We start from the raw sequence: 25,416 nt of genomic DNA, 5'->3' as shown, positions 1-25,416 counted from the left end.
GTATCGACCAAGCGTCGAGAGAGTCACTTTCGAATCCTAACCGCGTAGCCGCGGGCCGTTTAACCGCGAGGCGATTAAACGAATCGGATCGCCGATCCATCGTTGGCGGCAGTTTTAAAAATAGTCGATGGCCACTCGTCAGCTGGTCGCGTCGCGGGGAACGTCTCTCTGTTTTCCACCGCGACGACCCCCCCTTAAATATTCCCCCGGATATGCCCTTCGAACGGTGTCGAAGAATATATTTTCGGAGGCGACTCGTGTCGTCTGTTCCGAACGGTACACCCCAAATTATACGGCTCTGGGTGCCGCGTTCCCAAATTAACAGGCCCTACCTTGCACAACTGGCTGGATGAAAACAGACGTTTCCACGGTCCTCGTTGTCTCGTCACGAAGGGACCGGGGGGCAACGATATTGACGAATTCCGGATAGACGGTAACGGGAACGGGGACAGCCGGACGGCTCGCGGCCATTGTCGACGGCAGGTCTGCCAGACCTGCGCCCCTTTCAATTTTTCCAAGGGTAGCCCTGCGATGCCTCGTGAAAGGTGTAATGGCCAGGCGTGCAGAATTTCTCGTCGCAAACAAGTCGATCCTGTTGTCACTATACATAGTACTATCCAAAACAGTGTGAAGTATGAAAAATCTAAATACCTCCCATCAACAGAGACTCGAAGTCCATCCAAAGAGTTCTAAAGGCAAAGGATAAATGGAATGCGATCGATATTTCCACGTAACTGTTTCAAGTAATCCTCGAGAGAGAACCTCGAACACCTGATCGTCGCGAAGGATCAACGGGCAGCTGAAAAATTCGCCCGCGAATGGACAGGCATCGATGAAGAAGGAACGAGAGCTACGCGGAAGAGGCGGAAGAGCGTCGAGGCTGCCTACGTCCATAGGATAATTCCCCGTGACACTGGCTACACGTGTATCCAAGAACGATCGCCGCAGGTGCGGCAAGTGGCACTGTCCAGTTAATCTAAAACTCGTGTCTTCGCCGACCCGGGAATCCTTCTACTGTTTTACGTGAGCGAACGGAGGCGACCGTGTAGTCTCTATAGGGTGTCCGTAGGCTGGCACAAGATAAAGCCGACCCTCGACGACTTGTTCAGCACCATAGGGTGACTCTCTTCCCGCCAGAAGAGGAGGGGAAGGAGAAGAGAGAGAAAGAGAGAGATAGGTACGGTTCGAAAGGGCCTGACAGCTGGGTCGCCACGAAACACGCTCGTTCGAACACGCAGCCGAAATTTTACAACCAAATACGACCCGTCTGTACCGCTCCATCCCGGTTCGTGCCCCGTCTCTGCGTACGATCCGCACATCTGGTCATCGCTCCCGACTCAGCTATTCGTAGTCCAACGTGGTGTACGCTATTGCTAACCAGCCGATACCTACCATCGTCTAAGCGATGGAGGATAGAGCGACGTCGTTGCGGTTCCGCTGGTTCGCGGAATTTTAGATCGTGCCCTCGTCTGCGGAAGCAAAGCTTCCTTCTATCACGCGAGTTCGAAATCTAGCGAGTGATCCTTGCGATGATGATCTTTTTCAGGTACCTGGAGATTGTTCTCGGTTACGGCATCGATTCGAATGTTTATCGCGACGGATCGTGCAGTCTCGTAACGAGAGGACTGTTTCACCGCGGAAATTGATACGATTCGATTCGACGGCTTTCACGCGACCGGCGTGTTATCGATTTTATTCCCCCCCGGCGATGTGTAAATTCGTGGAAAGTTCGCGGCTGACTTTGTTTTAAGCTACGACTACTTAAGCGGTACTTGGACGGGCTTAAATAGACGGCTAGCATTGTTACAGGAGCAGCCAGCGTGATCTCGCCTTCGCTCTGTTTCGATCGATCGATCGACGATGACGAGGAACAAACAGGCTGCGCACGTATTGGCACGCGAGTATCGATCATTGAAATACTTAAACGGGCTTATAACTGAGGGCGGAGGATAATATTTGACTTTCCGATTGCTTAGTTCGGTTACTCGATCATGCCGCGCGGCGCGCGCTCGAAAATCGAACATGGTCGCCGTGTCTCTATCCTGGCTGCGGGGCGAATCGATAACACTTCACGCACCGAGTATCATCGGGCTGACGTAATACACAAATCAATGTTACATACGTGCTTCCGTGAAACGAGCATTGTTTCTCGTTACCCGATCGATAGAATTAACTGTCGCGTGACATTACGCGCGGCGAGTAAACTCTTTAATCATTTAGCGGGCGATAAATTTCCACCCCTAAATCCATACGCGATATTTACTTTGCGATTCCGGAAAAAAGAGCGCCACGATCTATGCGTGAAACGTTCGCGCGCTGTTCGTGTCTGGCTCGCGTTTATCAACTTCCTTCGTGGTTTCCACTGGACAACGGGGGTTGTGTACGAAAATTGCGAAATGAAGCTTAGCGGAGCAATGGCGGCGCCAGAGGAACGGTCAACCTTGGCATTCGACGGGGTTCCACGAAGAAGCAACGAAACTAGCAACAAAAGGAACAGCAGGACGACGCGCACGGGTCGCTCGAGAAACGCTGAAAAGCTGCTAGATAGCAATTAATCCCCCCATCGGATCGCCAGGGCGTCTCGAACCGGTGAGACTAGCCCAACAGCCTCCTGGCGTTACCGTGTTGCTGTTACGCGTTTCCTAATCGATGGCCGGATAAAAAAGAAACTCGGCTGCTAAGGAAACGAAAGCATCGATGGCGTCAGCTGAAATCGACTCGCGCGGATCCCCAGCCCCGACGAGCCACCGGCAGCGTCGACGTCGCCCGCGTCGCTTCCTCCGTCGTCGCGTCTACGCTTCAAGATATCGAACGTCACTCGACTCCCCGGCCATTTGGAAGAAATATGGGGCAAGGCCGGCACCTTGGTCCAAGAAGGGCGCATGTCGACTCGGTAAACTCTATTATCCGACTATACATAGTTAACCCCTGACTATGCGCATCAGCGCGTCCGCGCGCGCACACGTTCTCTCTCTCTCTCTCTCTCTCTCTCTCTCTCTCTCTCTATCTCGGAACTTAGAGAGACGCGCATACATTCGCACGCAGACAAATTCCACGGACGGAGTGACGCGCTTGTACGTGTGTACAAAGAAGGATGAAGAAAGAGCGCAAGGGAACGACATGGAAAGAAGCTGGAAGCGGGGAACGGAAGGTTGATGCTACTCGAGCGAGTGAACCGGTGAACGAGCCGGTACGCGGCGAAGAAAGGACGAGAAGAAGACGGAAACGGATGCAGGCTACGCGAGAAAGAGAGCGTACCCGAGGGTTTCGCGCTGGTTGATGGTCGGTGATGGAGGGAGGGCGGAGGGGCGGGGGGGGGGGGGGGGGGGGGCAGAGGGGGGTATACACGGTACACAGTTACATAGAGTTCCCGATACATGTGCACGCACGCGCTCGAATGTGCGCCTACATCGGCCTGTTACACATCGGACTCACCAGCCGTATTGAATATTAAACCAATAAACAGGAGAGGAGGAGCGGTTACAGATGGTCGAGGACACTTGGCAACGCCGCCAATAGACGGAGCCGGAGCCAGTTCAAGCCTCGTTCACAGTGGTGCTGTGTGTGGCGCGAAGGGGAAGAAGGAAGCTGTGCCGACAGCGCCGCCACGCTCTCCGAACGCACGCCAGATGAGGAGTGGTTTAAGAAAGAGAGGGTAAAGGATTGCCGGAGAGAAGGGCGAGGGTGTATATAACATGCTACGTGCACCCGTGGAGGGGTGCAGGAACTGGAAGCGGATAAACGAAGGGGCCAACACGAGTGCCGAGAGAGTACTACGTGCGCCTCGGCTCGTACACGCTCTCGGCTCTTCTAGCGGATATTCCCGTTCCCGACGAGACGTCGCAGTACTATCCGAGAGTAGAGGGAAATCGATGATGTTTTTTCGACTCGTGCCACGTATTGTTGCGTTTTTTTTCTTCCTTCCTCGTACGTTCGAGCGACATATGGAGGCTGGGCATAGGGCTAGACCGATTCCACCGTGGAGGGGAGCGAGCGTTGGAAGCGCCACCATCATGGTGAACGCGATCTCGGAATCAAAAGGAAGCGAAGCTTCGCGAACTTCTTGGACAACTTTCGCGTCATCTGAAACAGAGAAATTAAGGGAATTTAGTATTTGTGTAGTCATGCAGCGTTTGGTATTCGAAACGCGACGATTCGAGGTAACTTTTATTGATTTTTCTGTTGGTACGGACGATACCTGCCTCGAGCAAGTTCTTACGAAACTTACACGCAGTTTTAACTTGTGCCACGGCATTTTTTCTGTCTAATTTCCGTACGATTTGCTCGGTATCGGGCGATGGGAGATGCAAGGATATTCGCGTAACGAAAACGAAATAAAAAGTGTAAAACTTTCTATCCCGCATCCCCTAGTCGAAGAACGAGACAAAGTGTGCTGCGACCTAACGGCGGATAGCCGAAGTTCCGGACTGCGTGCAATGTCTGGCGCGAGAAAACACGTTTCGAAAGGCCGGAAGGACGCGCGCGTTCAACCCTACTATAATCTTCACGCTAACTTATCGTAAGAACCAGTCGTTAAACCACTTGCTGCCTTTCCCTCGGTCCTAACGCAAACAATTTTCCCTTGCGACTCCGCGGTGCTCGCATCGAGGTTACACCTCGGTTTAAAGCACTCCGCGTGCATCAAGGTGTATTGCCCTCTGTGTTTCACAAACAATGCATACTTCCGATGCATCGTTCGAATTGCATAACAATAAACCGCGCAACCACCCGTCCCCACGCGCGGGCCCCGTCCGTTTCCAAACGATCGCGGCGACTAATTACGAAAGAAGCTGAAAGTAAAGCTGGCCCGGTTCAGCCGGAGAGGCCTCAACGAATTTCGAACGATCGTTCCTTTGATCGCGAAAAAACGGTTTCTCGGACAAAAGAAATCCCAAAAGCCCCTCGCCCTTCCTCTGGCCGCACGACCATCGGGACACCCGTGGACGTGGCTGCCTGTAGACGCGGCCGTGTCCGTGTACAACCCACCACCAGTGACGCCAGCCGTGTATACATCGGTATCCTTAGGTGTATACGCCAGCAGCTACAGCAGGTAACCGCCTTAAGGAGTTTGTTTAATTCCTCGTCCTTGCAAGCTACCCTGTATTGCGCACACAACCAAGAGCCACGGGTCCGCGCGGTTAAGAGAGTAGAGAGCCGGCGAGAACTGTCGCTGGAGAGTCGTGAGAGTAGCGGGGGGGTCGGAGGATGGAGAAGGACAAGGCAATCCGAGCGAAGCGGATGACAAAAGGGGGAAAGAGAGCGTCTGACGATGACGAAGGGAGAAAAGGGGTGTGGGGGATGGGAGGGGCGAGGGGATGATCGGTGGAAAGGAGACAGGGGCATCGAGGAATCGAGCGTACGGCGGACAAAGACAGAGGGAACAAGGGGGCGAAAAGTAGTAGACACCGGACGAGGGAAAGACGACGGCGAAGAGAAAAGGGAACGGAAGAAAGAGAAACAGAGAAGACCTCGATGGTGGTAGGGACGCGTTCGCGCGCTCACGAAACGCCGCGGTGGGGATGGATCGAGCCGTAAGGGTGAACCACGGCGTTGCTGGTGGGAGATCGGACATAAGAAGAGGAGGGTGACGACTCGCACACACTGGTCGAGAGTAGGAGAAGAGGTTAAAGAGGGGAATCAGGCGCGACGTCGACGAGAAGGTCACGCACCGTAGTCGCCACACTATTTAAATAATGTATTATTTCTATCTGGCCGGCTATGTGTATCTTGCGCGCGGTGGAGCCAGGAGAAACGAAGAAAGAATGAGACACAAGAAGAGAGAGAGGGAGAGAGAGAGTTAGAAAGAGAGAGAGAGAGTGAGAGAGAGAGAGAGAGTGAGAGGGACAAAGAAAGAGAGAGAGCACGAGAGGGAGGATAGAGCGGGGCGCGAAGAAGCGAAGCGTGGGACGCCGCAGGAAGGTGGTTGGGGGCAGGGTGAGAGGATGCGTCTGCGAGATCCACAGACTCGAATTCCATTGCCCTTCCTCGCGCGGGCCGTAAAGCGGCGCGGACCAAGGGGGAAAGTGAGAGATGAAACGAGCAGAAGCGAGCAGGAAAGGACGTTGCTTTATCGAAATAACAATGAGCCATCGAGAGTCCTGTTATTGAGCAAATTACGTTAACCGAACCCGATCGCGCACCGATCGACCCGAGAGCCCAACGGAGGAGAGATTTCTTTTTTATACGGTCAATTTCTTCGGGAATTTTCACACTCCTTCGTATCATTAAAATAATATCTCAATTCCAACCAATTCGGCCGAAAACAACACCGGTAATCATAGCGTCGATAAACGTAAGGAGTTCTTCCGACCGCGAGAATACACCTTCGGAGCACACTTTCAATTACCATACTTGCAATTGGCTCGAACTTGGATAAATTGGAACACTAAACACGATCGTCCGCCGTGAAATCCAGAAACGTGACATTTTGCGGAAACAGGGACACGGCATTTAGCGACCGGTTGGGGCAAATACGCTTTGATCCGAGCGACCACGCGATTGTTCAAATTGTCTCCCGTAGGAGCAGAAATGATAGCGGTAACGGAAGTACGCGTGTGTATTTATTTCAAGTACAGGAAGCGAGCGTTCCGTGCGTTACGACCTAATAATTGTTAGAAAACTGGAAGAGCCGAAGATCGCCAGGCCGGCAGCTAGAGACGGTACCCGTATTTTGCAAAATACGGCGCGCCGGACGCGCCATTACGAGCCGCGTTGCAACTCCGCGGTAACGTTGCAGCCACGAGGAATATTTCGAGCCAAGACAAAATCAACGCGAATACACAGGTACGGCGTGCAATCTAGTTTACTCCTAATTTTGTATTCAGTCACGTGATAGGTCCGGTCACAGCCCTCGAGGTCCGTTCTGGTTGCCATAAAACGCTCTTATTGACGGGTTTATTCGCTCGCTCGGAGTCCCCGTTGCATATGTTCGTCATTAGCTCATCAACCGTGGGCCGTGAGTCAGTTCTCGAGCCGATGTCCAACGAAAGAATTCTCTCTCCGTGATTCCGTCCTACCTCCTCCCCTCACCCCTCGCGCTTCCTCAGCCCGTCGTCGTATCGTTCACTTAGAAATCACTGTTGGAGCGTGCATGCGGAATACGCGATTATGCGAACGCGCACGCGTCCCTCTGCGTGTGTGCGCGCGTCCGTGCGCGCCGCTTCTCTAACATAAATGACCGTTGCTGGCCTGTTGCTACCAGCAGTTTGTTGGCCAGCGGCTAGCTCGCGCTCTCGCGCAAAAGACTTTGTTCTGACATGCAGCCAGCCACCACACGGCGCACGTACACGCATACGTACACCCGAGTGAACGTTTTCATCCACGTTAAGCGAGCGTGCGGCGAGCACGCGAGCGCGCGGGGCTTGGCCCGCGCGTGTGTGCGCGCGCTGGTAGAAAATGCATACTTCTCTGTAGGAACTATCGGTCGACCGATGCAGGGATAGGTTAGGATCACGATAGGCTCGCGGGGACCTCGCCGTGGCGAACAGCTACCGTGGAAATAACGCTGCGCGCTTGTGTAATTGCCGCGTAACTTTCTACACCGAGACCGGACAATCTTTGGCCCGTGCTGAGGCCGACGAGGCCTGTCGGCTGATCGTATCGCGCTTTTCGAGGGACGACGTGCAACCGATTATTATTATACGCGCTCTGTCCAACGATTTTTAACCCGCTCGTGGATACATTTCGCAGGGTAACGAAAATTATCGAAACTGTTTAATGAATAGCCACGCGACGAGAGGGACGCTCGTTTCCTTTCCCCTTCGATCACTGTCAGCATCCGCGAGAACTTTTCAGACGTTGTCGCTGAAAAAACTCTCGCGAGTGAACGCAACCACTTGTTAACCAACGCCGTACACGAGCTTCGCGTGACACTCAATTTTCTTAGCTTCACCTGAATGAAAATCGTTTATACGTTGGTCTGAAATTCTACAAATATCGCAGGATTGTCCACGTTGGATAGTTTGCGAGAGTCGATGCTCGTAGAAGAATAGCTGGAACTTATTCGATGTGTCTCAAGTTTACCCCCGATTCCACATTCGGTCATGGGATAGTTTGCAGGCATCGAGGATCACGATCCGGGCATAATCTACACGATCGTCGCCTTTTTCCGCAGCCACGTTCAAAGTTCACCTAAATAGCGGCTGCGACACGCTGCGCCCCGTTCCGGCTCGCAATCAATCCATCTCGACAAGGTCATGATTGGTCGTCACGAGCGTCGCTGGTATCGTGCGCGGTTCGCACGAACGACACTCGCGATAGGAGAGAAAGTCAACGCTCTAAATGTCCGAGAGTGAAAGATCGACCGTGAGAGTCGCGTTCGGTTCGCGTTTCAGACCGTCTCGCAACGATCTAGAGAGAGGGAGGCAGAGAAAGAGATACAGACAGAGAGAAAGAGAGAGTGAACGAACGAGAGCTTTCCGTGTTTGCGAGTAAACGTTCCTAACAAAGTGGAAGTTACTTTACGGTCCACTAATCTTTTTTTTTCCCATCCCCCCACCCCTTCGATAGGGAGGTTTATTGGCCTCGTTTGCAATTAAATCGTTCAACGCTCTCCGTCCAACCCTTTCATCGTTTGCCTGCATCGTCGAGCCAACGACTACGAGCGATCTCCGTTCGATCTCTACCAATACGATCGCTCGCCTATTTTCAGCGATCCTATACTACGCTCCTAACCCGAGCAAAACGGCGCGCACGCATTCTCTAAAAACTTTCACGAGCACTGTCTCATCTATATCGTAGCCAAGGTTCAGATCGCTCGCTGCGCGATCCTAAATCCACCGTTGCGTTACCTCTCGGATCAAGAACTTTTTACCAAGCCAAAAAACTGCACGGATAGACACCCTAACGACCTACCTCAACAACGCACGAAGAAAACATTAATTCAGATGTTCTTCCATATGTACAACAATCGTATCGATAATAAATGAACAGTTTTGACAACGGTTCTTCGACTCTCCTTTCAGATTACACCGTGTCCACCTGAGAGTAAGACTCCAGAAGAACTCGCCATAGCTTTACTCTCGGATGGCCATGCACCCCTAGACCCAAGATAACCGATACACGTATAAATCCCACAAACATTGAAACTCATCGTGCGAGCACTGTTCCACAGCACTGGTCAACAACCAGCGAATCTCCAGGACCTCCTTCAGCACGGTCTTCCTCGATCCGGCAGCGAGGAACCGCTCCACAGCGGCAGAGGAACTCTCTGGTATCGGGCCCAGAGAAGTCTCCGATTGCCTCCGCGCGTTATCTAGATAATTGATCTCGCCATCTGTAAGCAGCGTTGTTAACATTGATTGCGAAGGGTGATCAATACCCAGTAGCAGCGTACGGCTATCACTCATGCCATAAGGGTTCTATTTCTCCCCTCTGCGGTACGCGGCGTAGAGAGGCAGGGACGGACACACGGTGGGACGAAGAAGGTGCGCACGGTTCGTAGGAGAAGGAAGAAAGAGACTGGCAGGAAGAAAAGAGCGAAACGTAGAGAGGAGGCGACGTGGCGGCCCCGTGAAAGGGGAAAGGGCGAAAGAGAGAGAGAGAGAAAGAGAGAGAGAGGAGCGCACGCCACGCCATGCCGCGCCACGCGACACGTGAGCCGCCGCTAACAGTGGACAATGAAATTACTTCGGCGTGTATCGCACGGTATTGATCCGTTCCCTCTTTGTCGCGCCCCCTTTGCGGCTATCTGTCGCTCTCCGTCATCCGAGCCTTTGTAAGTAAGGCTACGAAGTAAGTACCGAGCTTCTTACCGCCGTTCAGGCTCGAGCCTAATCTAGATGGCTTTTCGCGTTGCGCCGGGCTATTTCAGTTGTTCGAACGAACGAACGAGGACTCCGCTTAGCGTTCTCCTCTTTTTTCTAACGCCTGACACCGGGACAGAGTCGGTTAGGACAACGGAGGAGCGTGTTAATGCCAGAGTTGAAACTATGTCGGGTTGTCGTGAGATTGAGTTATTGGCTGGCCCCCTTTATCGACTCGAAGCGACGCTTAGAAACCGCATAGCTCCTCGGGAGCGTTCAAAATGGAGCCGCGTGCGCGCCAAACGCCACGCACAGTCGGTTCACGCCGCAGGGACGAACGCGAGACCCGTGGCGCCCTACAAGCAAGCAGTTGGCTGCCCTTTCTGTCGAGGATTTTGTACTTTCAAACGAAACGATTACGCAACGCTTGTTGGGAATGTTACTTTTATGGCATCCAATGGTTTTATGGAAAGAGACGCGCCCAACTAGTCTGCGCGTTTTAAGAAACCATGGTGTACAAGCTTTCCGAAATGATTTAGATTCCCTTGACACGAGAGGCGGCTCTTCGTGCGCGCCAAACGCCGCACAGAATTGGTTATTTCGTTAGGGTGACGTATTTTTGAATAATAGCTCCGTTATCCGTAAATTGACCGTCTACGTGCGAAACGTCCAAGTATCGAGATGTTAATTTCGAATATCAATTGGTTGAAAAGCGGGGGAAGAGGAGTGAATTTATTATGGCACCGCGGCGGTAATTAATATTCGGGATCGATTTAATTTTCCCCTTGCATGGCGAGGATCATTAGACCATTCTCCGCTAAGATCCATTCACTCGGACGAAAAGAATAATTGCTTTCGTTCTACGCGTTTTGTATGTGATTAAAGCGTGAATAATATCTGCATCCGGCGTGATTTATGCACACTTGCCGCGAACTTTGCCCGAAGTTCATACCCTAGTGCGAGCCGGCGAATAAAAGGAGGTTCATTTATGACAAACCTGTTGTCGTTGCGTTCATCGATCACTGGTCGCACGACGCGCGACACCTACGGAATTCCCCGATTGGATTTATTGCCGCGAGGGTTTGAATTCTTCTTTGTCGCTTCCGAATAAATCTCCGCGGCAAATGCTGTCAGAATCGTAACGACGCGATCCACTGAATTCGCGAACGCTCGCCAAGGATCCTCCCTCGCTGAAACAATCGATTCCTCCTTCCCTTCGAGGATCGAAAGTCCATCAAAAAATTCTGATCGAACTTGAAAACTTAAGAACGAACAAATTAGAAAGAACTACGCCAAATTAGAAGTAACGAGCCAGTGACGGATCGATTGAATATTTTTTAACGCGGACAAGTCGAGGGTTGATTATTCCATCGCCTAGAAATCGGTGGAATCGGGTCTGGAACCGAAGTCAGGGCCGTTGTTAATAATTTGTCGCGCGCAAATTGTGTCGCCGTAGAGAAGGTTTTAAAATGTATGAGCATTGGCGGCCGAGGGGCCCAGAATCCGTTCCGTTTATACGCCTGGCGAGGTGACGTCGTCCGCTAACAGAGCAGCACGCATCTTCGTCGAATAATTAGATATCGACGTCCATCTGGCGCGTTACCCTGTAACACTTTGTCCTGCAGCGTCCTTGACGCTGCATTAAGGACTCGTCAGCGGGGCCTTGATCGTTTGATTAACGTGGCCCGATTTGCGGCCAAGATCTATCGTTGACGTCGAGGAGGATCTGTCGAGCGTCGTTAAGATTAAGGAACACGTTACCGGGTGAATTCGGATAAGAGGGTTTATTGTTACACGTGGACGTCGAACAGCGAGTCTGTGACTCTCGTACGAAGAGTCGTACGGGCCGCGGCGAGCATCGAGGCAAAGCGAAGTGAATCTGTCCCGGGCAATTTCATACGTATCACGGCTATAAAACAGTCCTCTCTGTCCGAATCCAAAGTACCAGACGGGCCATTCCCAGAATCGGTCCGACCGTGTGTGGAGAACGTTTTGATCGTGGCGGCCACCTGCCACGGGCCCAGGGAACGCTACACCTACCGAACGTCATACATGTTTCCAATTTAATTCGCATCGTCTAACGCAAAACGACGACGAGGAAGAAAAGAGCGGCGGCGGCGGCGGCGGCGGGCAACGGCGGCAGAAAACGAACACGAGGAGGGATCCAAACGTGATCCCCTTCGGGGATCTCTCGCTGGCCACGGTTACTCGTTACGCCAGAGGGCGCAACGGGCCCCTAGCGAGGGCCCAGCCGCAAACGGCGTACGATGGTCAGCGAATCTTTCGCAAATCTCGCATCCGGTGCACGCGAACAATCGCGACGCCGCGAGAAAACGGGTGAAATCGGTCCGTGGACGTGCCAGGAGATCGTGAACGGCCGTGGTCTTCTTGGTACGGGCGTTTTCGGCCGGCGGCCTGGCAGGTGGTAGGCAGAGTGGCCTCTCGAAGGGATCGGGAAGGAAGAGGAAGAAGAAGAAGAGGCAGAAGGCGAAGAAGAAGAAGGAGGGGAAGAAGAAGAACAAGAGGAGAGCGAGCCGGCCGGTAGGACTTTCGAGCGATTATCGAGAAAACGAGCAAGACCAAAACGGAACCACGGTGTTCCCTTGGCGGACGAGACCTGCCCGTGGCCCGGCGTAAGGCACGCCATTCGGCAAAAGGTTGCGCGTGCGGGAGATACCGTGGCCGGAACGGAGAGAGAAAAGAGGAGTCGATGATGGACAGAGAGACAAAAAGACAGAGGGAGAGAGAGAGAGAGAGAGAGTGAGGGAGAGGGAGGACAGGTAGGGAGGAAGAGGAAGGAAGGCAGCCTGGTTGTGGATAAGGAACAGAGGCGCGGTGAGAGAAAAAGAAAAGGAGCAGGGACGGTTGAAAGAAAAGGCAAACAAGCTGGGATAAAGCCCGTTGAACGGTGATGAGTTTCGTGGAAAGAGCCGACACTGCGAGAGAGGGAACAGGACGGTCTGTAGGGACTGGAGAAGGAAGAGGCGAGCTTAATCCCAAAGCAGAAGACCTTACCGTGGAGTCTCGCTCTCTTTTGCCTGGTTTTGGACCTACAACCTTCCTCCCGACAACGTTTCTCGGGAATCCCCTAGAATTCGACCGAGCAACAGTCGAACTTACGAACCCCACACCTTCGTTTTCGAGTCGACCGACCCAGGGCTGACGGACCTGGCTGTGTTTCCAAACCCACGGTCGGAGAGCTGTCTCTGTCACAACAGATTATTGGGCAAAGCGTAGACGTTTTTACGCTCGAGTGTTTTGTAATCGAACCGACTGTAATCGTCGGTATGAGCGGCGAAGTTGGTTAATTAGAGCCGCCGGAGTGGGGGACAGAAGGAGTTGGAAAGCAATGACTCGAATCGGGAAGGTACGTTGACACGAGTACTGTATCTCTTCGCGAACGAAAAAATCCTCTATCTAGAAAGTATCGCTGGTGCGGACCTCTTGACCGTCCGTACCTTCTCGCTCTCGTTTCCTGGCCCACCGTTTAGTATCAATCTATTCGCCTATAATTTTCAACACGCTCGAACGACATCGTCGTCCAACGTCGCTCGAGATAATGGCACGAGCTATCAACGACGTTGCAACGAATAAACGAGCGGCCTTCGTTTCGGAGCGTCGAGTGGCAGAGCGGTGACTACTAGCGCCGCCACTGTCACCTTAGAAGTTACACGCCCGCGAAACTTTCCAGCTAATGCAATCGAGCCTCGCTCCGTGAACGCGAGAGTATTTTTAGTTTACCGCGAGTGATCGTTTCGCGCGAGAACCGTCTACGCTCTCGCCTGACAGCCGCGTTATCCCGTTTATAGGTTAAATTCGCTTATGAAACACGCTAGATAAGGCGGTGCGGCCGAGAGATTTCGAGGTGTTCCCGATCGAGCCGTCAGCGCCACCGCTAGAAAAAAGAAGCGCACGGCGCACGCTCGCGGCCGTTCGAAATCACGCGAGAAAGTCGAAGGTATCGCGCGGTGAGAAGCGCGACGAAGCCAAGACCGCGACGACACGACGACGAACGAGACCTCCGCTCTTCCTCCGGACAAATATGTAATACGAGCCGCGTGTGTACGTGTGCGGGCGCGCAGCCACGTACACCGACGAAGCCGCGCGCACGCACACCAGCCACCGGCTGAAGTGACCGCAAGTACAAAGGGGCCACGGCAATATAGTTTTAAAACGGAATCGAACGAACCAGCGAGCCGGTCAGGCGCAGGAAGGGCAGAGAGGCAGCAAAAGCGAGTCCCGACGAGTAACAGTGGGCGACCCTGCTGCCGGCTGCCGACAGCATTCCTACAACACAACGCGGCCCCGCGAACCCACACATCGCGCACAATACACACGCCGCTGCTGATGTCCGTTCGATTCTGTATCTCGAGAATTTTCGACCGATCTCGTCCGCACGGGACGACACCGTTCGATCGGTGCCGGCGCACCGACTTCCTCGGATATCGTTACCCGCTCGAAATAAGCCCGACGTTAGGACGAGGATCACCGCGCGTCCGAATAAATCAATGTTTTCGGTGACAAATGCCCTTTGCGACGAGGCGAGAAGCCCTGGTCAATAACATAGGGCAGGGTGACTAACTGGGGCTGTACTTGGAAAACGATATGCGCCTGGATACACCGTGCGTTTGTTCTCTGTTAGTAATCGCGCGAGAATATTCGCCACGGCCAATTTACCTCGGCGAATCGGCTAATTGGAGGTCGCGAGAATCGAGCAGACCGCTCGGTATCGCCGGTGGAGGTACTTCGCCGAAAAACCTCGAGGATACACGAAAGTTTAAACAACGTTTCCGAGGCGAGTCGAAGATCGCTCGTGTCGAAGCAACTGGAAGTACATACATATCGTGAACCCATCATTACACGGCACGAACACATGCACAGTGTTGGATCAAGGAACTCCGTCGCCCTTCACAACCTCCGGCGATCGGTACAAATGAGTCATCCTCGTGAATCGAATTTTATTAACCGATTCCCCCTGTCCCCCGCGCCACGATCCAGCCTATCGCGGCCCACCCGGTACTCCCAGCCGGCTAATTGATAGAGCGAATCTCGAACACGCTCGTGAGCCGCGTTTAACGAACTTTCGAGGATGCGGGACTCGTTGTTGTCCGGCTCTACTAGGTTCCGGTTCAAAAACCGGGTGAAAGTACCGAAAGATTCAGCGCGGACCGTTTTCACGCGGCGAAGAAAGTACGCCGTGATCAAGAGCGGATCGTGGATTACCAACCAACCAGTCGGTACCTTCGAGAAACAAATGACGTTGACGGGTTCATTGCGCGATTGATCCGCACCTGGCGCATGCGCAACCTGCTGCAACCTGGGCTGCTTAAACAGAAACGATCGCGTACTGATCGGATCGATGGAAGAACGCAATCGTTATCGATCGTATACTATATTTACCGGGGAATTACGACTCGAGGGACGATCAACCTCGTCCGCGTCGTTCTCCAATAACGGTTGGGCGTGAAAACACCGGGAAACGATACCAACAACGACGTGGAAACGGGATCGACCGAGCGAAAAGTCGGATCGGTTGTTGCGCACGAAAGAGGAACTCGAGGCGCAGAAATCATGCGGCTGGTAGTGTCGCAAGCGGTCAACAGCAACAACAGCCACAGCAGCAGCACAAATTCAAACAATCGTCTCGATAAGATCATCGTTGGCAGCAGCAGCAGCAGCAGCGGCAACGAGGCTCTCGAGCCAGTACACGGCCCTGTTCGCAAGTGCAACGCGACGTCGTAACGCGGTGCATCTCGTCGCGGGATTTCGGAGTCGGTCGTCCATCACCGTACCGCTTCGAGCATGCTCGGGCTGATTCGAGTCTCAGCTGTGTGGAGTCGCGTTCTCCCTCTAGGCGGCTGGCTCGTCGACGCCACGAACACAACGCACAGGTTCAGACCTGCGGAGAGCAGCCCATCGTCTCTCGTCCCGTCTCGAACCGGAGTCGAGAGGAGGCTGTACAGGAGAGGATGCAGCGACCCCGAATAATAGACCGCTTTCGAATGACGCGGAAGACCGATGATCGACCGGGGGTTAAAGCAGATCGCGGTTGCCACGGCAACTCCCGTCCTCGATGGACCACTTCCGGTTTCGACGCCCCTCGTCGTGGCTCGTGGCGCACGAGGCCTCATCCGTGTTTCTCGCCTCTCACCGACGCCGACTTCCCTCGCACAGACAGCCTCGACGGCTTCGAACGCACTCCGGGACCCGTGGCCCGTGGAAGGACGATCGGTTCGGGTCGTCCGCCGGGCCGCGTGAAAGGATATCCGGGAAAACTGTACGGGGAGAGAAACTAGCGCCCCGCTACTCGCTACTCTTTAGCCGGTAGTCACGCTGCGGCCACCGTCTTGCGCAGATTGGCATCGATCAACCTCCAAAATAGTAGCTACGTCGCGTGCATCGTGGCGTCCACGAGAAGCGTCTATAAAATATTTCTGCGCTCCACCCGGCCTCGCCTTAACCCCTCCAGAGGTCCCTGAGAAACGCTCGGGCGGACAGGTTGTTGATTTAGGACGAGAGAGGATTTTTTTTTTACGGCACGAGGGCCCGGCGAATCGGTCAACAGATCGATGGAATTATGCTCGGATATATTTGTTAGGTAATATTGGTTGATAGAGAAGGCGATAGCGCGGGTATTGATCGCGCTGGATATCAGTCAGAGGAGGTCCTTGCGTATTCCGTCGCCGTTGCTCCTCTCTCGCCGGTTGGCGCAACGAAGACGAGCTTTTGGTGTCTGAGACACGGCGATCGATCGGTGTAGGTTTGTTGTGACAATGCTCTGTGGTAACAGACACCGCGATTACCTCGAGAACGTTGATCTTATAATCGTTCGATCGATCAAGCGTGTTTTATTCCCGATCTTATCTTCGTTTATCTTCTCATTTACCCTTGGGCTGTTCCGACGCTTATTGACAACGAAGAGGTTCATTTAGCGGAATTATTCAGTTCCGTGCGTCTCGCGTTCGTTCCGAGCGATTCTCCACGCGAGGAAGAATTCCCAAAGCAGATATCGTCGCGCGCGCCGTTCAGCCGCGGTTAGGATCGTTCCGCGGTGTATTTGTTTGCGCAGCGCGTGGACGGGCCCTGCATAACAAAATAGCCGCGCGCGTATATGCACACACGCTTAGCCTGGTAGCGCGAGAAAGAGCGAGAAAGACGGAGTAAGAAAGAGAGTGAGTGAGAGAGAGAGAGAGAGAGAGGAGGGGGGGGGGGAGAGAAAGAGAGCGAGAGAGGGGAGGAGAGATCGCGAGGTTACCTGTTCGCACGCCAACAATAATGCAGCCGAGCACTCTGGTCTCTCGTGTCAACGATCGGCGAACGGCCACGAATCTCGACGTGCGCACGTCCGTCTAAATGTACTACCTACCTGAGAACCTTACGCCACCCAGCTGCCCTCTCCCTTGCAGCATTCCCGCGCAGCTAAAGACATGGCCAGATTGTGCGATCTCGAGTGGACCCCGAGCGTTTGTCTCGTTTCACTTCTGACCGCGTGAGAGTTGTCCGCGCGAAATTATAAAACTCCCCTACGTGTACGCGTGTGCGACGAAACCGCACCGACACGTAACAACCGCGCGCGAATCGCACGAAATTGTCGCAGTTTCGATCGTTCGATTCTCAAACTGTACATCTCGACTTAAAACTGAAGCTAATTAATCCTTTCGAAAATACGCGTACGTGTCAGTGACCCTGAAGGGCTCGAGGGACACGCGTGGCTACAGTAAAGAGGATGAATTCCATACTCTGAATTTTGCGGTTCGTAAAGATACTCTAAACTAAATGACCACCTATCATCGACGAAAGTGACTTTCCACGCATTCCAAGAGAGGAGACACCCCAGTTCAGCCGTGAGGAGCCGTCCATCGACACCCCGTGTAATCAAACCGGTGGATAAAGTGTCTCCGTTCCCTTGGCTTTCTCTAACGAAACAAAACGGCGCAAAAAAGGGAAACAGGCCGGGAAAAAGAGAGGAAGGAAAGCACAAATAACGAGACTGTAGAGAGGCAACGCACACAATGCAACATCGGGCTCTCGCAATCCCCGTTTGCACGGTGGGCTCTCGCAATCGTAGCTTCTGTCCGCACTGGCGCTCTCGCGCGCTTGCGAGAAATCGGGCCTCCACCATTAAACCGTCACGTCGCGGAATAATGCGCGACTATACAAACGAGCCGGCTACACCCACCCGCGAAGTTAAAAGTCCTCTCTCCCTCTCTCCCCCTCTCTCTCGCTCTCTCCCTCTCGCCCCTCCGTCCGTCGAACAGAAGAGAAAGCAAAAGGAATTTCGCAGCCGCGATATCACCCGCCGCGGTGAACATTATTTTCCCTTCACCGTCCACCTGCCGTCCTCCGACATTGCACGCGATTTTCAGAGGCAACGAACACCTAGCAGAGCCGAAGAGCAGGAACAGCAGCACAAGCACTCGTGCGCACCGTCGTGCCAGCCCGGGTATCCGCTTATTCATACACCTACCACATCTTCATTAGACGCGTACACGAGCGACGGATGATTTTGCAGGATCTGCTTTCTGCCCTACGCGCCCGAGGATCCCTGTTCCCTCGTGTTTCACCGCGTTCGCGCGGTACCACGTATGCATGTGCATGCGCCGTTTATACGGGGTGCTCTGCCCGACGCGCGCGCCCTAAATAGTCTCCAAATTCTGCGTTACTTAGGTGCACGCTGTTCTAGAGAAACGTTGCACGGTTTTGTTCGCAGATGGTTAGGTTGTGATACATTTTTTAAGGAATCTCTGTCGCGCGATGAGAACGATCTTTATGAAACAGTTAACCCTCGAATGGTTGAAACATTCGTTACTTACCAACGAAGCGTATGCATATCACGGTGGAGTACGTTTGTGGAACACTTGTACGATTTTCATGCACGATTTGGATGTTGCTCAGGAGTTACGAGTTAGGTGGTTCACCCTGTATACGCAAGCGCCTACCCCCGCCTGCGACTCCTCTCTCTCTCTCTTCTCTTCCTCGTGTGCACCGTGTCGTATGCACCTTACGCTGGCGAACGCGGAGCTGCTTAACCGTCCACGTTAATTAAGCATTAACGCGAGAATTCCGTGTCCCCTCGATGCGCCTGCGAAAAAATGAAATCTGAATTAAAATAGAGCCAGCGTTAGCGCGCTCCGTCGCGATATTCCCATGGAGATTCTCTCAGTGGAGAACAACCCCAATTGGTCGGCTCCGATTTTGAAGCGCGTCCCTGCAATAATAGCGTACAGACGCTCGATGATATATGTGTATACACAATATTAGCTGTACGGACAGTCGATAATTGACAGCCTGCAGATTGCCATCCCAATAGCGCCCATTAACATCGAAATCGAGCGATTGGGGTGCTCGCGTCGCCAAGAGACTCGCGCGTCGAAGATCGAGAGGGGTAACGCCGCGTCTCTTTGCCTCCGCCGTGCTAACCTTCGTCCGCGAGGTCGGCAACGAACCGTAATCCTTTAGTCACGGGGCTGACTAAGTACTCGCGAAATGCAACGAATTTGGACTGGGTTTCGAGCGGGTTACAGCGCGGCTGACGATCTCGTTTCGGACGCATCTGAACAAACACGCTGTCGCTTATCACGTTGACCCCTACGTGAATCACTCGAGTCGGAGACCAGTCATCCAACATCCCATCGGTTCGTCGTCCCTTTTCCCGTGCGCGGGTCCCCGAAACGCGGGAATCCCGCGTCGGCTGGCGTCGCGGGGACACCGCGCGTCTAAGCACGGGGCAAAGAGCAAGAGGGGAAAAACGCGCGCGCTAGCGAGGCGAATTCCCACCGTGGCGCGGCGCTGGGGCTTATACAAGTTCCCGATGCCGGTGTTCTATAATATAGGCAGAGTTGCCGTTCGTCCTGCACGGGTTGTCCGGCGAGTCCGTGGCCAGGACTCCCACCAGGCCGACCTAGCCTTCTTACGTGCCCACCTACTCTATCGAGCAATCCAAACGCATTCTTTCTTCCTTTTCCCTTGCCTCGTGCTTCTCTCTCTCTCTCTCTCTTTCTTTCTTTCTACCTCTTTTTCTCTCTCTTTCTCTCTCCCTCTCTCCCTTCGTTGGTCATCGCGCGCCTCCTTCTCTTCCCACAGGCTCTGGCTACGGCCTCTGGGTACACGCGCGCACGAGCACCCAAGCTCCCCTGTCGATCCGTTTCTCTCTTTGCTGCCTGAGCTTCTTTCTTCCTTTTCCACCACTTGGAGGACTTCGTCCTCCTATGTATTACGCTTCGTGGGTCGGTTCGCTGGGTTCAGGTTCGACGAGACCGTGTATCCACGTCTGCGTGTGTACGTGCGCGCGCCTCGTTCGAAGGGAAACGCGTCGGACGACCGGGAAACCGACAATGAGATCTGATTGAAGATCGAGATCTGTTTTTGGGACACCGCTTGGATATCGTTTCAGGAATGCTGGATTGGGCTTGGGATCGAGAGCTGGTTTTGGGTACTCGTTTCGAGTCCTCTGGCTTTAACACTGTTGGGGTTGGACGATACGAAACGATTCGTTTTGGAAATTAACAATCAATTTAAATACGTTTCGTGGAAAGCTTCTTTAAGTCCTAAGGATCCACCCTCTTTGTACGCATTCGTCGATGTAGCCAAACGAATTCGTTGTGCCGATTCGAAAAGTAATGCCGTCATTCCTCCCCTTTTTCCATCGACTTTCTCGCGGTTTCTCTGCTTCCCGTGTCCCTTTTCCTTCGCCACGTCGCTCCCATCTCTTCGACTCCTTCTCTTCGTCTCTCTGTCTACACCAAGAACGACCATCCTCCCACTCGTTCACCATGGCGAGTCAGCGTTAGACCTTACATACTTGGCATACCTGCAAACGACCGCGTAAGTCCAGCGGTGCACAGGCGATCCTAGGCACACCGAGAAATCCGCCCGAAAACCTGTCGCGACCTCTCCAAGCTACTCCTCCGCGACAACGTGGTTGGTTCTGCTCGTGGAAGAGGGAAAAATCAATCCCGTGACAGTCGAGGAACTCTACCACGTAGGCTGGTTTCGGTCGAATATTCACGCGATTAGCCGCTACGATTCGGAGCGGAGAAAGTTCGATTTTCGAGAACGATCGGCAGGATCGAAGCGGGTAACGAGGCGAGTCGCTCGCGCGGGGTTTATTTAGAATTGTGGAAACGATATTAAAATCGGTCGTAAATCGATTCGCGGAACCCGCGGGAATTCCATTACCGTTTAACGAAACTAATGATCCGCGTGGGCTGCAAATTAGCCGTTGAAATTATTCATTTCCAATTGTAGATGTGGAAATTATACACGGCGATGTCCATTGGAATCTTGAACGCGTCTGAAATCTATTATTTCGTGGGCTGCCCACCCACATCGGTATTTCTTAATCGCACACGCGATTTACGAGTGCTTCGCGAACGATTATCGCGACAAGTATTTTCTGGAAACGCGAGAATTCACCTGGGGAAAATTAGGGTGACGTCGATTATGTGGGCTGGGAGTGGGTTTTGGTCTGACTACTTGCGGAGTAATCTACTACGAACAGCCGCCAGCGAGGAAGGGGATTTTTTTTCCTGCGGATAAATTAAATATCGACGATACGAGGAAGGCAGACTCGTCCTAATTTTGGAATGGTTATTTCGGTTCGATTACGTACGACATAAATGTTAAGGATCTCACGAGAGTATCGCATCTCTGTACGATTTAAAAATATAGACCACGAGCCTCCAGAAAAATGGATAAAGTTTCAGTAGTTGTTGTCGACGAGTCATCAATTTTTTACGAATCAATCCATTTTCTGGCCAGAGATAATATCCGGCAGGAATTACCCCGTTAACTATTCGGCTAATTCCGTTCTAAACCGTGGATCGATAAATCACAGCCGAAAAGCACTCCGTCAAAAGTACGGGACGCGGTAACAAATTATTATTGCCACGTTGTGTCACAAACGATTACATCTTGACGGCGTAATAATTGTATATTAACGCGTGGCTGTGCGCGTAAATAAATGCGAGCAGCCAGCTGTTGGTTGTCGGCCAAAGAACCTCGCGCATTTTATTGGGGATGCTCACCTAATTCCTCGAACCGCGCTCTCGAATCTTGCTCTCCTCCAACGCTCGTTAACTCGTCGCCTGTGCCCGCTGTCGAGAGGGACACACGCGGATCGAATCGCCACGAGCGAGGAGAGAGCGTCATAAAAGTATCGATCTCTGATCGCGAACATCCTCGGTCTACCTATGACCTATTACCAACGCATCGAGTCCTCGTTTCACCCATCAAGGCTGACACCCATGCTCCTGAAAAGAGGCCATCGCTTTAGCATTCGCTACGGATGACGCCATTTCACGGTTTCGCTTGATTAAACATGTACAGTGACAACGGCAACTGATTTCGGTTCGATCGAAGCTGGTATCGGATCGTTTATGCACAGTTTAAAACAGAGACGTACGATACGAGGAAGATATTAGAATTTAAAGGAAAGCGATCTTCCAAAAGGTACAAAATAGAACAATTGATTTGAATATTTGAACGAGGGATAAGTACTGCGCGCGTTATGATTCGAGGACTCATAAGCAACCCTGGTAACCGTTTTAAAGCACGAGTGCACGTCGCCAAATTTGGCATGGATCGCAGCGACGTAGGCGAAAAACGAGGAAAAATGGACCGCTGACGATGGACGACGAGATCGTCCCGAAGAGTAAAGGAAGATAGGAGGAAAAAAAGGGAACGGAAACGTCTCGCCTTGTAGTCTACTTACCGTCCAATTATTTTAGCCTCCGCCGCAGTGATTCACGTCCACGGAATGCATCTAGTACGCCCTACAAAACGACACAAAACCGAACCAGCGAGAAGGACGAGGAGTAGGACGAAAAGAAAGAAGAAAAAAAAGGAGAAGGAACGAAGGCTCGCCTTTCTTGATACACCACGGAACACTTGTTTGTACATCGCCCGGTTGATGTTGATTTATCGAGCGGGCGAGCGCACGTGTTGTACAATTGATACGTTCTGAGGGTGCTGATACGATCTGCTTCGCGAAGATCGACCGCGTGCAAGCTGATCGTCGTCGAATCGTCCCAACCGCGAATTACACCGCGCTGCGATGTTCCCTCGGTTTTCGATCATCCTGCTGCGAGCAGCGACCGATTTCCACGGCCTCAGCCGATCCTCTCGCAACGTCCCGCGCGAAGCTATCCTCCTTTTCTTAAAGGATGCACCAAAGATCGTTCGCGTGCTCGAGGAGAACGACTTCGTTTTCACTAATTTTTGGAATCGCTACGACGACGGATCAGGCCATACTAGACGCGATGGCCGCGGATGAATTTTCCGTTTGAGACGCGGCAAGGACGCGCGAATCCGTCGTCGACCGTGAATCAGTGTACACGATTCGCTAGCTGACCGATTCGCGTGGACTATTATTCAGGGTTCGTCTCACGGTCGAGCGGCACAGATATTGCTCCGCCCTTGCGTCGCGCGACGATTTTTCTTGATAAGGCGAACGCAACCGCGACGTCCTTGTTGCAGAGGTCAACGATAATCCGCGAGAGAGAGAGGGGGAGGCTGGTGTCGTGTCTTTAATTGCACCGCGGATGCAGCGACGGTGAAAGTCCGGAGAAGCGATGCCACGACGCGAATTTCGTCATTCGTCTGTCGATGATCCAAGCGGATTGTCGAGCTCTTTTGTGTCGAGGCGGGTTCCACGACGCGGAGGAGGAGGAATGAGCCTGCAGTTTATCATTAATTAGCTACGATCGAATAAATCGCGGGTAAATAGAGAGAAAGAGAGTTTTCGAGGAGGCGCTCTCCTTCTCGGTCCAAAGGGTCCTCTTGGTCAGCTGATTTTTCCCAGTTTGCACGGAAACATTCCCACGCGCGAGCTCGTGCGCGAATTTTTCACGCTCCTGACACGCACGCTCGAAATAGTTGTCTCTTGCGTCGACCCGTTTTTCCCTTCCTCTCCATCGACCCGGCGAAAAGGTCAATTATTGCATTAACGTGTGACGTGGGTGCGCGGGTGGAGTGTAAGAGATAAATCCGTCTCTTGGACGAGCCGCTTCTCCGTGCGTGTGCGCACGGACACAGCTTCGATCTAAAAATAAGAACAACTGATTACCCTCCCGTGAGAATTTTTCCTGCTCGCTAGATAGACTATCCTAGGTGTACCTTAAATTATATTAAGGACTATTTTAGAGCTCTTGATTCGCTTCCTACTCAATTCCCCGCTGTTTAAATCATAACAGCCCCGCTATTTGAAGCTCGAGCAAGCGTCAGCCGAGTTACCTCGGACTTCTAAAAATTCCTGCGCCCTTCAGAAAGGGAATTTCCATCGATTCTTCCCCAGCGCCACGACGGAGCCCAGCCCAGCACTTTAATTTCAAAGCCAGCTACGCGAACCTCCCTAGAACACCGTATCCTCCAACCCATCACCAGGCGACGGACAATATTCACGCGACGTAGCCGACACTTAACATCGTCTTCTACTTCCTCCGAGCCTAATAAGCGGCGAAGTCGCGCCTTCGCCAGCCAGTGGAATGCAAAGAACCCCACGGTGGTTGTGTTCGCAGGTCGTCCCGTCGTCAGCTTGGCACGTCACCCATTGGACGACGGTAATATACGCTCGTCGTTCGCGGCGATAAATATTACAATATAATATTCCTGGCCGTGGGGGAGAGCGTGGATTCCCGGCGTGGCGCGTCGCCCGTGGACGACGAAACGGAAAGGCAAACGGCGACGAGGAGCCCAACGATGGTGGCGAGGGGGCTGTATCGCGTTACCGGAGAGACAACGAGCGACGCGCGAACCAAGCATCCTTTTACGATTCCACGAACAACACGCGGAACGATTTTTTTCACTCAACGGGGGAATTATTGAACGCGTTTCCCTTCGACGGCGCAGGATACGTCGCCGAGGTAAGTCTCCGAACCACTCCTGGAACATGGCGGAGGGCTCGAGCGTCGAGGGAAATGGCGGAGGGCGATGGGTTGGTTAACCCCTTCGCGAAGGAACCGCGCTGCGAAAAGGGTGGAAATATGAGCGTTTTCCATCGGCTTTTTTTCCTTGTATTCTGTTGGTTTGTGTGCATTTGTGTTGGAACTGTAAAGGAATATGTATATTAAGAATTAAGTATCGTTCAGATGAATTCTTTTTTGAAAAAGACATTGAGAAGAACTTTGAGTTTCTTAGTTACGATTGAGAGTTTTGTAGATGCGAGTAAACGGGTTGTAAAAGTGATCGGAAAATTGGAGAACGCTGCACGCGAAGAGGTCGTACGTAATAATATATTTTTTACGTAATGGCTTTCTTTTATTGTTCGTTTATTGGCCCGATGGATCGAGGAACAATGAAACGGATAGTGCTTTCACTATCACTTCACTCGCACGGTTTTATATAATAATAGTGTATAATTATGGCGGAAGCGTTCCTGGTTCCTTGTGCTTCTGCTGTTCCAGATACCTCGCAGCGTGTTGCGAGCGCAACTACGCGAGTTTTACGAGTTCCAATCGTGAGTTACAACCATTCGCGTGTAATACATCCTGTACAATTTATGTTAAGAAAAAAATAAATTTACACACACTGTCTGACTTTGATAATTAATGCCTCACCTCCTAAAACTACTCCCACATATTTCTTTTTCTATACTATACGAAACATGCAAAAATCCCGCTACCAGTCTGTTCCATTAGCTAAATGAAGTGTCACGTCAAAGGTGACTCGAGACTTT

The 25,416-nt window shown here is 52.5% G+C and overlaps 1 protein-coding gene across 1 annotated transcript in view; it reads left to right on the top strand.

Annotated features, from left to right (window-relative positions):
• Cep290 (Centrosomal protein 290kDa) overlaps positions 1–24,346 on the top strand; it is a 123,776-nt gene extending 99,430 nt beyond the window's left edge. Inside the window, exon 25 of the mRNA XM_076910734.1 lies at positions 24,260–24,346. The gene's annotated coding sequence lies outside the window, so the exon portion shown is untranslated. The remainder of the gene's footprint in view (positions 1–24,259) is intronic.
• Positions 24,347–25,416: the final 1,070 nt, after the last annotated feature.

This window comes from Xylocopa sonorina, chromosome 2 (genome assembly GCF_050948175.1).
Source record: "Xylocopa sonorina isolate GNS202 chromosome 2, iyXylSono1_principal, whole genome shotgun sequence".
Classification (NCBI taxonomy): Eukaryota; Metazoa; Arthropoda; class Insecta; order Hymenoptera; family Apidae; genus Xylocopa; species Xylocopa sonorina.
Note: the sequence above shows the minus strand (reverse complement) of the source record. Positions and strands in the feature narration are given on the sequence as shown.